The sequence below is a fragment of the Periplaneta americana genome, chromosome 5 (assembly GCF_040183065.1).
Source record: "Periplaneta americana isolate PAMFEO1 chromosome 5, P.americana_PAMFEO1_priV1, whole genome shotgun sequence".
Taxonomy (NCBI): domain Eukaryota; kingdom Metazoa; phylum Arthropoda; class Insecta; order Blattodea; family Blattidae; genus Periplaneta; species Periplaneta americana.
This window is the reverse complement of record NC_091121.1, coordinates 122651068-122666530: the sequence shown is the minus strand read 5'-3', so window position 1 is coordinate 122666530 and position 15463 is coordinate 122651068.

The window sequence follows — 15463 nt, the reverse complement described above, 5'->3', positions numbered from 1 at the left end:
AAAAACGAAATTTTTTGAAGGATTTTTTTTGTGGGGAAAATCGAAACCAGTGACATAATACAGTTCAATCATGTATACTAAACACTCTGTGAAAGAATTAGCACAATCGGTTGGAATATAGAGATTTTATTAACGTTTATAACAAAATCGTGTTTTTACCGCAAGAAACGACGATTTTTACAATTGGACGATTTACACAAACAAACCCATATTCCTCTGCATGCGAACGTGAAATTGTTGTTATATACAGGTGACTCCACATGATTTTAACATTTTTTTAAGAAATTAGACAAATCCCACGGAATTTGTATATTTTATAAATATTTATATAGTTAATAATCTCGCAAAAACGAAATTTTTTGAAGGATTTTCTTTTGTGGGGAAAATCGAAACCAGTGATATAATACAGTTCAATCATGTATACTAAACACTCTGTCAAAGAATTAGCACAATCGGTTGGAATATAGAGATTTTATTAACGTTTATAGCAAAATCGTGATTTTACCGCAAGAAACGACGATTTTTACAATTGGACGATTTACACAAACAAACCCTTATTCCTCCGCATGCGAACGTGAAATTGTTGTTATATATAGGTGAATCCACATGAATTTAACATTTTTTTAAGAAATTAGACAAATCCCACGGAATTTGTAGATTATATTGATATTTATATAGTTAAAAAACTCGAAAAAACGAAATTTTTTGAAGGATTTTTTTTTGTGGGGAAATTCGAAACCAGTGACATAATACAGTTCAATCATGTATACTAAACACTCTGTGAAAGAATTAGCACAATCGGTTGGAATATAGAGATTTTATTAACGTTTATAGCAAAATCGTGTTTTTACCGCAAGAAACAACGATTTTTACAATTTGACCATTTTCACAAACAAACCCATATTCCTCTGCATGCGAACGTGAAATTGTTGTTATATATAGGTGACTCCACATGAAGTTAACATTTTTTTTTAAGAAATTAGACAAATCCCACGGAATTTGTAGCTTTTATTGATATTTATATAGTTAAAATCTCGCAAAAACGAAATTTTTTGAAGGATTTTTTTTTGTGGGGAAAATCGAAACCAGTGATATAATACAGTTCAATTATGTATACTAAACACTCTGTGAAAGTATTAGCACAATCGGTTGGAATATAGAGATTTTATTAACGTTTAAACAAAATCGTGTTTTTACCGCAAGAAACGACGATTTTTACAATTGGACGATTTACACAAACAAACCCATATTCCTCTGCATGCGAACGTGAAATTGTTGTTATATACAGGTGACTCCACATGAATTTAACATTGTTTTAAGAAATTAGACAAATCCCACGGAATTTGTATATTTTATAAATATTTATATAGTTAATAATCTCGCAAAAACGAAATTTTTTGAAGGATTTTTTTTTGTGGGGAAAATCGAAACCAGTGATATAATACAGTTCAATCATGTATACTAAACACTCTGTCCAAGAATTAGCACAATCGGTTGGAATATAGAGATTTTATTAATGTTTATAGCAAAATCGAGTTTTTACCGCAAGAAACGACGATTTTTACAATTGGATAATTTACACAAACCAACCCATATTCCTCTGCATGCGAACGTGAAATTGTTGTTATATATAGGTGAATCCACATGAATTTAACATTTTTTAAGAAATTAGACAAATCCCACGGAATTTGGAGATTTTATTGATATTTATATAGTTAAAATCTCGCAAAAACGAAGTTTTTTGAAGGATTTTTTTTTGTGGGGAAAATCGAAACCAGTGATATAATACAGTTCAATTATGTATACTAAACACTCTGTGAAAGAATTAGCACAATCGGTTGGAATATAGAGATTTTATTAACGTTTATAACAAAATCGTATTTTTACCGCAAGAAACGACGATTTTTACAATTGGACGATTTACACAAACAAACCCATATTCCTCTGCATGCGAACGTGAAATTGTTGTTATATACAGGTGACTCCACATGAATTTAACATTTTTTTAAGAAATTAGACAAATCCCACGGAATTTGTAGATTATATTGATATTTATATAGTTAAAAAACTCGCAAAAACGAAATTTTTTGAAGGATTTTTTTTTGTGGGGAAAATCGAAACCAGTGACATAATACAGTTCAATCATATATACTAAACACTCTATGAAAGAATTAGCACAATCGGTTGGAATATAGAGATTTTATTAGCGTTTATAGCAAAATCGTGTTTTTACCGCAAGAAACGACGATTTTTACAATTTGACGATTTTCACGAACAAACCCATATTCCTCTGCATGCGAACGTGAAATTGTTGTTATATATAGGTGTCTCCACATGAATTTAACATTTTTTTAAGGAATTAGACAAATCCCCCGGAATTTGTAAATTTTATTGATATTTATATAGTTAAAATCTCGCAAAAACGAAATTTTTTTGAAGGATTTTTTTTTGTGGGGAAAATCGAAACCAGTGATATAATACAGATCAATCATGTATACTAAACACTCTGTCCAAGAATTAGCACAATCGGTTGGAATATAGAGATTTTATTAACGTTTATAGCAAAATCGAGTTTTTACCGCAAGAAACGACGATTTTTACAATTGGACGATTTACACAAACAAACCCATATTCCTCTGCATGCGAACGTGAAATTGTTGTTATATATAGGTGAATCCACATGAATTTAACATTTTTTTAAGAAATTAGACAAATCCTACGGAATTTGTAGATTTTATTGATATTTATATAGTTAAAATCTCGCAAAAACGAAGTTTTTTGAAGGATTTTTTTTGTGGGGAAAATCGAAACCAGTGATATAATACAGTTGAATTATGTATACTAAACACTCTGTGAAAGAATTAGCACAATCGGTTGGAATATAGAGATTTTATTAACGTTTATAACAAAATCGTGTTTTTACCGCAAGAAACGACGATTTTTACAATTGGACGATTTACACAAACAAACCCATATTCCTCTGCATGCGAACGTGAAATTGTTGTTATATACAGGTGACTCCACATGAATTTAACATTTTTTTAAGAAATTAGACAAATCCCACGGAATTTGTATATTTTATAAATATTTATATAGTTAATAATCTCGCAAAAACGAAATTTTTTGAAGGATTTTTTTTTGTGGGGAAAATCGAAACCAGTGATATAATACAGTTCAATCATGTATACTAAACACTCTGTCAAAGAATTAGCACAATCGGTTGGAATATAGAGATTTTATTAACGTTTATAGCAAAACCGTGTTTTTACCGCAAGAAACGACGATTTTTACAATTGGACGATTTACACAAACAAACCCTGATTCCTCCGCATGCGAACGTGAAATTGTTGTTATATATAGGTGACTCCACATGAATTTAACATTTTTTTAAGAAATTAGACAAATCCCACGGAATTTGTAGATTATATTGATATTTATATAGTTAAAAAACTCGAAAAAACGAAATTTTTTGAAGGATTTTTTTTTGTGGGGAAATTCGAAACCAGTGACATAATACATTTCAATCATGTATACTAAACACTCTGTGAAAGAATTAGCACAATCGGTTGGAATATAGAGATTTTATTAACGTTTATAGCAAAATCGTGTTTTTACCGCAAGAAACAACGATTTTTACAATTTGACCGTTTTCACAAACAAACCCATATTCCTCTGCATGCGAACGTGAAATTGTTGTTATATATAGGTGACTCCACATGAATTTAACATTTTTTTAAGAAATTAGACAAATCCCCCGGAATTTGTAGATTTTATTGATATTTATATAGTTAAAATCTCGCAAAAACGAAATTTTTTGAAGGATTTTTTTTTGTGGGGAAAATCGAAACCAGTGATATAATACAGTTCAATTATGTATACTAAACACTCTGTGAAAGAATTAGCACAATCGGTTGGAATATAGAGATTTTATTAACGTTTATAACAAAATCGTGATTTACCGCAAGAAACGACGATTTTTACAATTGGACGATTTACACAAACAAACCCAGATTCCTCTGCATGCGAACGTGAAATTGTTGTTATATACAGGTGACTCCACATGAATTTAACATTTTTTTAAGAAATTAGACAAATCCCACGGAATTTGTAGATGTTATTGATATTTATATAGTTAAAATCTCGCAAAAACGAAATTTTTTTAAGGATTTTTTTTTGTGGGGAAAATCGAAACCAGTGATATAATACAGTTCAATTATGTATACTAAACACTCTGTGAAAGTATTAGCACAATCGGTTGGAATATAGAGATTTTATTAACGTTTAAACAAAATCGTGTTTTTACCGCAAGAAACGAAGATTTTTACAATTGGACGATTTACACAAACAAACCCATATTCCTCTGCATGCGAACGTGAAATTGTTGTTATATACAGGTGACTCCACATGAATTTAACATTTTTTTAAGAAATTAGACAAATCCCACGGAATTTGTAGATTATATTGATATTTATATAGTTAAAAAACTCGCAAAAACGAAATTTTTTTAAGGATTTTTTTTGTGGGGAAAATCGAAACCAGTGATATAATACAGTTCAATCATGTATACTAAACACTCTGTCCAAGAATTAGCACAATCGGTTGGAATATAGAGATTTTATTAATGTTTATAGCAAAATCGAGTTTTTACCGCAAGAAACGACGATTTTTACAATTGGATAATTTACACAAACCAACCCATATTCCTCTGCATGCGAACGTGAAATTGTTGTTATATATAGGTGAATCCACATGAATTTAACATTTTTTTAAGAAATTAGACAAATCCCACGGAATTTGGAGATTTTATTGATATTTATATAGTTAAAATCTCGCAAAAACGAAGTTTTTTGAAGGATTTTTTTTTGTGGGGAAAATCGAAACCAGTGATATAATACAGTTCAATTATGTATACTAAACACTCTGTGAAAGAATTAGCACAATCGGTTGGAATATAGAGATTTTATTAACGTTTATAACAAAATCGTGTCTTTACTGCAAGAAACGACGATTTTTACAATTGGACGATTTACACAAACAAACCCATATTCCTCCGCATGCGAACGTGAAATTGTTGTTATATATAGGTGAATCCACATGAATTTAACATTTTTTTAAGAAATTAGACAAATCCCACGGAATTTGTAGATTATATTGATATTTATATAGTTAAAAAACTCGAAAAAACGAAATTTTTTGAAGGATTTTTTTTTGTGGGGAAATTCGAAACCAGTGACATAATACAGTTCAATCATGTATACTCAACATTCTGTGAAAGAATTAGCACAATCGGTTGGAATATAGAGATTTTATTAACGTTTACAGCAAAATCGTGTTTTTACCGCAAGAAACAACGATTTTTACAATTTGACCATTTTCACAAACAAACCCATATTCCTCTGCATGCGAACGTGAAATTGTTGTTATAAATAGGTGACTCTACATGAATTTAACATTTTTTTAAGAAATTAGACAAATCCCCCGGAATTTGTAAATATTATTGATATTTATATAGTTAAAATCTCGCAAAAACGAAATTTTTTGAAGGATTTTTTTTTTGTGGGGAAAATCGAAACCAGTGATATAATACAGTTCAATTATGTATACTAAACACTCTGTGAAAGAATTAGCACAATCGGTTGGAATATAGAGGTTTTATTAACGTTTATAACAAAATCGTGTTTTTACCGCAAGAAACGACGATTTTTACAATTGGACGATTTACACAAACAAACCCATATTCCTCTGCATGCGAACGTGAAATTGTTGTTATATACAGGTGACTCCACATGAATTTAACATTTTTTTAAGAAATTAGACAAATCCCACGGAATTTGTAGATTTTATTGATATTTATATAGTTAAAATCTCGCAAAAACGAAATTTTTTGAAGGATTTTTTTTTTTGGGAAAATCGAAACCAGTGATATAATACAGTTCAATTATGTATACTAAACACTCTGTGAAAGTATTAGCACAATCGGTTGGAATATAGAGATTTTATTAACGTTTAAACAAAATCGTGTTTTTACCGCAAGAAACGACGATTTTTACAATTGGACGATTTACACAAACAAACCCATATTCCTCTGCATGCGAACGTGAAATTGTTGTTATATACAGGTGACTCCACATGAATTTAACATTTTTTTAAGAAATTAGACAAATCCCACGGAATTTGTAGATTATATTGATATTTAAATAGTTACAAAACTCGCAAAAACGAAATTTTTTGAAGGATTTTTTTTTGTGGGGAAAATCGAAACCAGTGACATAATACAGTTCAATCATGTATACTAAACACTCTGTGAAAGAATTAGCACAATCGGTTCGAATATAGAGATTTTATTAACGTTTATAGCAAAATCGTGTTTTTACCGCAAGAAACGACGATTTTTACAATTTGACGATTTTCACGAACAAACCCATATTCCTCTGCATGCGAACGTGAAATTGTTGTTATATATAGGTGACTCCACATGAATTTAACATTTTTTTAAGAAATTAGACAAATCCCCCGGAATTTGTAGATTTTATTGATATTTATATAGTTAAAATCTCGCAAAAACGAAATTTTTTGAAGGATTTTTTTTTGTGGGGAAAATCGAAACCAGTGATATAATACAGTTCAATCATGTATACTAAACACTCTGTCCAAGAATTAGCACAATCGGTTGGAATATAGAGATTTTATTAATGTTTATAGCAAAATTGTGTTTTTACCGCAAGAAACGACGATTTTTACAATTGGACGATTTACACAAACAAACCCATATTCCTCTGCATGCGAACGTGAAATTGTTGTTATATATAGGTGAATCCACATGAATTTAACATTTTTTTTAAGAAATTAGACAAATCCCACGGAATTTGTAGATTTTATTGATATTTATATAGTTAAAATCTCGCAAAAACGAAATTTTTTGAAGGATTTTTTTTTGTGGGGAAAATCGAAACCAGTGATATAATACAGTTCAATTATGTATACTAAACACTCTGTGCAAGAATTAGCACAATCGGTTGGAATATAGAGATTTTATTAACGTTTATAACAAAATCGTGTTTTTACCGCAAGAAACGACGATTTTTACAATTGGACGATTTACACAAACAAACCCATATTCCTCTGCATGCGAACGTGAAATTGTTGTTACATACAGGTGACTCCACATGAATTTAACATCTTTTTAAGAAATTAGACAAATCCCACAGAATTTGTAGATTTTATTGATATTGATATAGTTAAAATCTCGCAAAAACGAAATTTTTTGAAGGATTTTTTTTTTGTGGGGAAAATCGAAACCAGTGATATAATACAGTTCAATCATGTATACTAAACACTCTATGAAAGAATTAGCACAATCGGTTGGAATATAGAGATTTTATTAACGTTTATAGCAAAATCGTGTTTTTACCGCAAGAAACGACGATTTTTACAATTGGACGATTTACACAAACAAACCCATATTCCTCTGCATGCGAAAGTGAAATCGTTGTTATATATAGGTGAATCCACGTGAATTTAACATTTTTTTAAGAAATTAGACAAATCCCACTGAATTTGTAGATTTTATTGATATTTATATAGTTAGAAAACTCGCAAAAACGAAATTTTTTGAAGGATTTTTTTGTGGGGAAAATCGAAACCAGTGACATAATACAGTTCAATCATGTATACTAAACACTCTGTGAAAGAATTAGCACAATCGGTTGGAATATAGAGATTTTATTAACGTTTATAACAAAATCGTGTTTTTACCGCAAGAAACGACGATTTTTACAATTGGACGATTTACACAAACAAACCCACATTCCTCTGCATGCGAACGTGAAATTGTTGTTATATACAGGTGACTCCACATGAATTTAACATTTTTTTAAGAAATTAGACAAATCCCACGGAATTTGTATATTTTATAAATATTTATATAGTTAATAATCTCGCAAAAACGAAATTTTTTGAAGGATTTTTTTTTGTGGGGAAAATCGAAACCAGTGATATAATACAGTTCAAACATGTATACTAAACACTCTGTCAAAGAATTAGCTCAATCGGTTGGAATATAGAGATTTTATTAACGTTTATAGCAAAATCGTGTTTTTACTGCAAGAAACGACGATTTTTACAATTGGACGATTTACACAAACAAACCCTTATTCCTCCGCATGCGAACGTGAAATTGTTGTTATATATAGGTGAATCCACATGAATTTAACATTTTTTTAAGAAATTAGACAAATCCCACGGAATTTGTAGATTATATTGATATTTATATAGTTAAAAAACTCGAAAAAACGAAATTTTTTGAAGGATTTTTTTTTGTGGGGAAATTCGAAACCAGTGACATAATACAGTTCAATCATGTATACTAAACACTCTGTGAAAGAATTAGCACAATCGGTTGGAATATAGAGATTTTATTAACGTTTATAGCAAAATCGTGTTTTTACCGCAAGAAACAACGATTTTTACAATTTGACCATTTTCACAAACAAACCCATATTCCTCTGCATGCGTACGTGAAATTGTTGTTATATATAGGTGACTCCACATGAATTTAACATTTTTTTAAGAAATTAGACAAATCCCCCGGAATTTGTGGATTTTATTGCTATTTATATAGTTAAAAAACTCGAAAAAACGAAATTTTTTGAAGGATTTTTTTTTGTGGGGAAAATCGAAACCAGTGATATAATACAGTTCAATTATGTATACTAAACACTCTGTGAAAGAATTAGCACAATCGGTTGGAATATAGAGATTTTATTAACGTTTATAACAAAATCGTGTTTTTACCGCAAGAAACGACGATTTTTACAATTGGACGATTTACACAAACAAACCCATATTCCTCTGCATGCGAACGTGAAATTGTTGTTATATGCAGGTGACTCCACATGAATTTAACATTTTTTTAAGAAATTAGACAAATCCCAAGGAATTTGTAGATTATATTGATATTTATATAGTTAAAAAACTCGCAAAAACGAAATTTTTTGAAGGATTTTTTTTGTGGGGAAAATCGAAACCAGTGATATAATACAGTTCAATCATGTATACTAAACACTCTGTCCAAGAATTAGCACAATCGGTTGGAATATAGAGGTTTTATTAATGTTTATAGCAAAATCGTGTTTTTACCGCAAGAAACGACGATTTTTACAATTGGACGATTTACACAAACAAACCCATATTCCTCTGCATGCGAACGTGAAATTGTTGTTACATACAGGTGACTCCACATGAATTTAACATTTTTTTAAGAAATTAGACAAATCCCACGGAATTTGTAGATTTTATTGATATTGATATAGTTAAAATCTCGCAAAAACGAAATTTTTTGAAGGATTTTTTTTTGTGGGGAAAATCGAAACCAGTGATATAATACAGTTCAATCATGTATACTAAACACTCTATGAAAGAATTAGCACAATCGGTTGGAATATAGAGATTTTATTAACGTTTATAGCAAAATCGTGTTTTTACCGCAAGAAACGACGATTTTTACAATTGGACGATTTACACAAACAAACCCATATTCCTCTGCATGCGAAAGTGAAATCGTTGTTATATATAGGTGAATCCACGTGAATTTAACATTTTTTTAAGAAATTAGACAAATCCCACTGAATTTGTAGATTTTATTGATATTTATATAGTTAGAAAACTCGCAAAAACGAAATTTTTTGAAGGATTTTTTTGTGGGGAAAATCGAAACCAGTGACATAATACAGTTCAATCATGTATACTAAACACTCTGTGAAAGAATTAGCACAATCGGTTGGAATATAGAGATTTTATTAACGTTTATAACAAAATCGTGTTTTTACCGCAAGAAACGACGATTTTTACAATTGGACGATTTACACAAACAAACCCACATTCCTCTGCATGCGAACGTGAAATTGTTGTTATATACAGGTGACTCCACATGAATTTAACATTTTTTTAAGAAATTAGACAAATCCCACGGAATTTGTATATTTTATAAATATTTATATAGTTAATAATCTCGCAAAAACGAAATTTTTTGAAGGATTTTTTTTTGTGGGGAAAATCGAAACCAGTGATATAATACAGTTCAAACATGTATACTAAACACTCTGTCAAAGAATTAGCTCAATCGGTTGGAATATAGAGATTTTATTAACGTTTATAGCAAAATCGTGTTTTTACTGCAAGAAACGACGATTTTTACAATTGGACGATTTACACAAACAAACCCTTATTCCTCCGCATGCGAACGTGAAATTGTTGTTATATATAGGTGAATCCACATGAATTTAACATTTTTTTAAGAAATTAGACAAATCCCACGGAATTTGTAGATTATATTGATATTTATATAGTTAAAAAACTCGAAAAAACGAAATTTTTTGAAGGATTTTTTTTTGTGGGGAAATTCGAAACCAGTGACATAATACAGTTCAATCATGTATACTAAACACTCTGTGAAAGAATTAGCACAATCGGTTGGAATATAGAGATTTTATTAACGTTTATAGCAAAATCGTGTTTTTACCGCAAGAAACAACGATTTTTACAATTTGACCATTTTCACAAACAAACCCATATTCCTCTGCATGCGTACGTGAAATTGTTGTTATATATAGGTGACTCCACATGAATTTAACATTTTTTTAAGAAATTAGACAAATCCCCCGGAATTTGTGGATTTTATTGCTATTTATATAGTTAAAAAACTCGAAAAAACGAAATTTTTTGAAGGATTTTTTTTTGTGGGGAAAATCGAAACCAGTGATATAATACAGTTCAATTATGTATACTAAACACTCTGTGAAAGAATTAGCACAATCGGTTGGAATATAGAGATTTTATTAACGTTTATAACAAAATCGTGTTTTTACCGCAAGAAACGACGATTTTTACAATTGGACGATTTACACAAACAAACCCATATTCCTCTGCATGCGAACGTGAAATTGTTGTTATATGCAGGTGACTCCACATGAATTTAACATTTTTTTAAGAAATTAGACAAATCCCAAGGAATTTGTAGATTATATTGATATTTATATAGTTAAAAAACTCGCAAAAACGAAATTTTTTGAAGGATTTTTTTTGTGGGGAAAATCGAAACCAGTGATATAATACAGTTCAATCATGTATACTAAACACTCTGTCCAAGAATTAGCACAATCGGTTGGAATATAGAGGTTTTATTAATGTTTATAGCAAAATCGTGTTTTTACCGCAAGAAACGACGATTTTTACAATTGGACGATTTACACAAACAAACCCATATTCCTCTGCATGCGAACGTGAAATTGTTGTTACATACAGGTGACTCCACATGAATTTAACATTTTTTTAAGAAATTAGACAAATCCCACGGAATTTGTAGATTTTATTGATATTGATATAGTTAAAATCTCGCAAAAACGAAATTTTTTGAAGGATTTTTTTTTGTGGGGAAAATCGAAACCAGTGATATAATACAGTTCAATCATGTATACTAAACACTCTGTCAAAGAATTAGCACAATCGGTTGGAATATAGAGATTTTATTAACGTTTATAGCAAAATCGTGTTTTTACCGCAAGAAACGACGATTTTTACAATTAGCCGATTTACACAAACAAACCCATATTCCTCTGCATGCGAACGTGAAATTGTTGTTATATATAGGTGAATCCACATGAATTTAACATTTTTTTAAGAAATTAGACAAATCCCACTGAATTTGTAGATTTTATTGATATTTATATAGTTAGAAAACTAGCAAATACGAAATTTTTTGAAGGATTTTTTTTGTGGGGAAAATCGAAACCAGTGACATAATACAGTTCAATCATGTATACTAAACACTCTGTGAAAGAATTAGCACAATCGGTTGGAATATAGAGATTTTATTAACGTTTATAACAAAATCGTGTTTTTACCGCAAGAAACGACGATTTTTACAATTGGACGATTTACACAAACAAACCCATATTCCTCTGCATGCGAACGTGAAATTGTTGTTATATACAGGTGACTCCACATGAATTTAACATTTTTTTAAGAAATTAGACAAATCCCACGGAATTTGTATATTTTATAAATATTTATATAGTTAATAATCTCGCAAAAACGAAATTTTTTGAAGGATTTTTTTTTGTGGGGAAAATCGAAACCAGTGATATAATAGAGTTCAATTATGTATACTAAACACTCTGTGAAAGTATTAGCACAATCGGTTGGAATATAGAGATTTTATTAACGTTTAAACAAAATCGTGTTTTTACCGCAAGAAACGACGATTTTTACAATTGGACGATTTACACAAACAAACCCATATTCCTCTGCATGCGAACGTGAAATTGTTGTTATACATAGGTGAATCCACATGAATTTAACATTTTTTTAAGAAATTAGACAAATCCCACGGAATTTGTAGATTTTGTTGATATTGATATAGTTAAAATCTCGCAAAAACGAAATTTTTTGAAGGATTTTTTTTGTGGGGAAAATCGAAAACAGTGATATAATACAGTTCAATCATGTATACTAAACACTCTGTCAAAGAATTAGCACAATCGGTTGCAATATAGAGATTTTATTAACGTTTATAGCAAAATCGTGTTTTTACCGCAAGAAACGACGATTTTTACAATTGGACGATTTACACAAACAAACCCATATTCCTCTGCATGCGAAAGTGAAATCGTTGTTATATATAGGTGAATCCACGTGAATTTAACATTTTTTTAAGAAATTAGACAAATCCCACTGAATTTGTAGATTTTATTGATATTTATATAGTTAGAAAACTCGCAAAAACGAAATTTTTTGAAGGATTCTTTTTGTGGGGAAAATCGAAACCAGTGACATAATACAGTTCAATCATGTATACTAAACACTCTGTGAAAGAATTAGCACAATCGGTTGGAATATAGAGATTTTATTAATGTTTATAGCAAAATCGTGTTTTTACCGCAAGAAACGACGATTTTTACAATTGGACGATTTACACAAACAAACCCATATTCCTCTGCATGCGAACGTTAAATTGTTGTTATATACAGGTGGCTCCACATGAATTTAACATTTTTTTAAGAAATTAGACAAATCCCACGGAATTTGTAGATTTTATTGATATTTATATAGTTAAAATCTCGCAAAAACGAAATTTTTTGAAGGATTTTTTTTTGTGGGGAAAATCGAAACCAGTGACATAATACAGTTCAATCATGTATACTAAACACTCTGTGAAAGAATTAGCACAATCGGTTGGAATATAGAGATTTTATTAACGTTTATAGCAAAATCGTGTTTTTACCGCAAGAAACAACGATTTTTACAATTTGATCATTTTCACAAACAAACCCATATTCCTCTGCATGCGTACGTGAAATTGTTGTTATATATAGGTGACTCCACATGAATTTAACATTTTTTTAAGAAATTAGACAAATCCCCCGGAATTTGTAGATTTTATTGATATTTATATAGTTAAAATCTCGCAAAAACGAAATTTTTTGAAGGATTTTTTTTGTGGGGAAAATCGAAACCAGTGATATAATACAGTTCAATTATGTATACTAAACACTCTGTGAAAGAATTAGCACAATCGGTTGGAATATAGAGATTTTATTAACGTTTATAACAAAATCGTGTTTTTACCGCAAGAAACGACGATTTTTACAATTGGACGATTTACACAAACAAACCCATATTCCTCTGCATGCGAACGTGAAATTGTTGTTATATACAGGTGACTCCACATGAATTTAACATTTTTTTAAGAAATTAGACAAATCCCACGGAATTTGTAGATTTTATTGATATTTATATAGTTAAAATCTCGCAAAAACGAAATTTTTTGAAGGATTTTTTTTGTGGGGAAAATCGAAACCAGTGATATAATACAGTTCAATTATGTATACTAAACACTCTGTGAAAGTATTAGCACAATCGGTTGGAATATAGAGATTTTATTAACGTTTAAACAAAATCGTGTTTTTACCGCAAGAAACGACGATTTTTACAATTGGACGATTTACACAAACAAACCCATATTCCTCTGCATGCCAACGTGAAATTGTTGTTATATACAGGTGACTCCACATGAATTTAACATTTTTTTAAGAAATTAGACAAATCCCACTGAATTTGTAGATTTTATTGATATTTATATAGTTAAAATCTCGCAAAAACGAAATTTTTTGAAGGATTTTTTTTTTGTGGGGAAAATCGAAACCAGTGATATAATACAGTTCAATTATGTATACTAAACACTCTGTGAAAGTATTAGCACAATCGGTTGGAATATAGAGATTTTATTAACGTTTAAACAAAATCGTGTTTTTACCGCAAGAAACGACGATTTTTACAATTGGACGATTTACACAAACAAACCCATATTCCTCTGCATGCGAACGTGAAATTGTTGTGATATACAGGTGACTCCACATGAATTTAACATTTTTTTAAGAAATTAGACAAATCCCACGGAATTTGTAGATTATATTGATATTTATATAGTTAAAAAACTCGCAAAAACGAAATTTTTTGAAGGATTTTTTTTTTTTGTGGGGAAAATCGAAACCAGTGACATAATACAGTTCAATCATGTATACTAAACACTCTGTGAAAGAATTAGCACAATCGGTTCGAATATAGAGATTTTATTAGCGTTTATAGCAAAATCGTGTTTTTACCGCAAGAAACGACGATTTTTACAATTTGACGATTTTCACGAACAAACCCATATTCCTCTGCATGCGAACGTGAAATTGTTGTTATATATAGGTGACTCCACATGAATTTAACATTTTTTTAAGAAATTAGACAAATCCCCCGGAATTTGTAGATTTTATTGATATTTATATAGTTAAAATCTCGCAAAAACGAAATTTTTTGAAGAATTTTTTTTTTGTGGGGAAAATCGAAACCAGTGATATAATACAGTTCAATCATGTATACTAAACACTCTGTCCAAGAATTAGCACAATCGGTTGGAATATAGAGATTTTATTAATGTTTATAGCAAAATCGTGTTTTTACCGCAAGAAACGACGATTTTTACAATTGGACGATTTACACAAACAAACCCATATTCCTCTGCATGCGAACGTGAAATTGTTGTTATATATAGGTGAATCCACATGAATTTAACATTTTTTTAAGAAATTAGACAAATCCCACGGAATTTGTAGATTTTATTGATATTTATATAGTTAAAATCTCGCAAAAACGAAATTTTTTGAAGGATTTTTTTTTGTGGGGAAAATCGAAACCAGTGATATAATACAGTTCAATCATGTATACTAAACACTCTGTCCAAGAATTAGCACAATCGGTTGGAATATAGAGATTTTATTAATGTTTATAGCAAAATCGTGTTTTTACCGCAAGAAACGACGATTTTTACAATTGGACGATTTACACAAACAAACCCATATTCCTCTGCATGCGAACGTGAAATTGTTGTTATATATAGGTGAATCCACATGAATTTAAC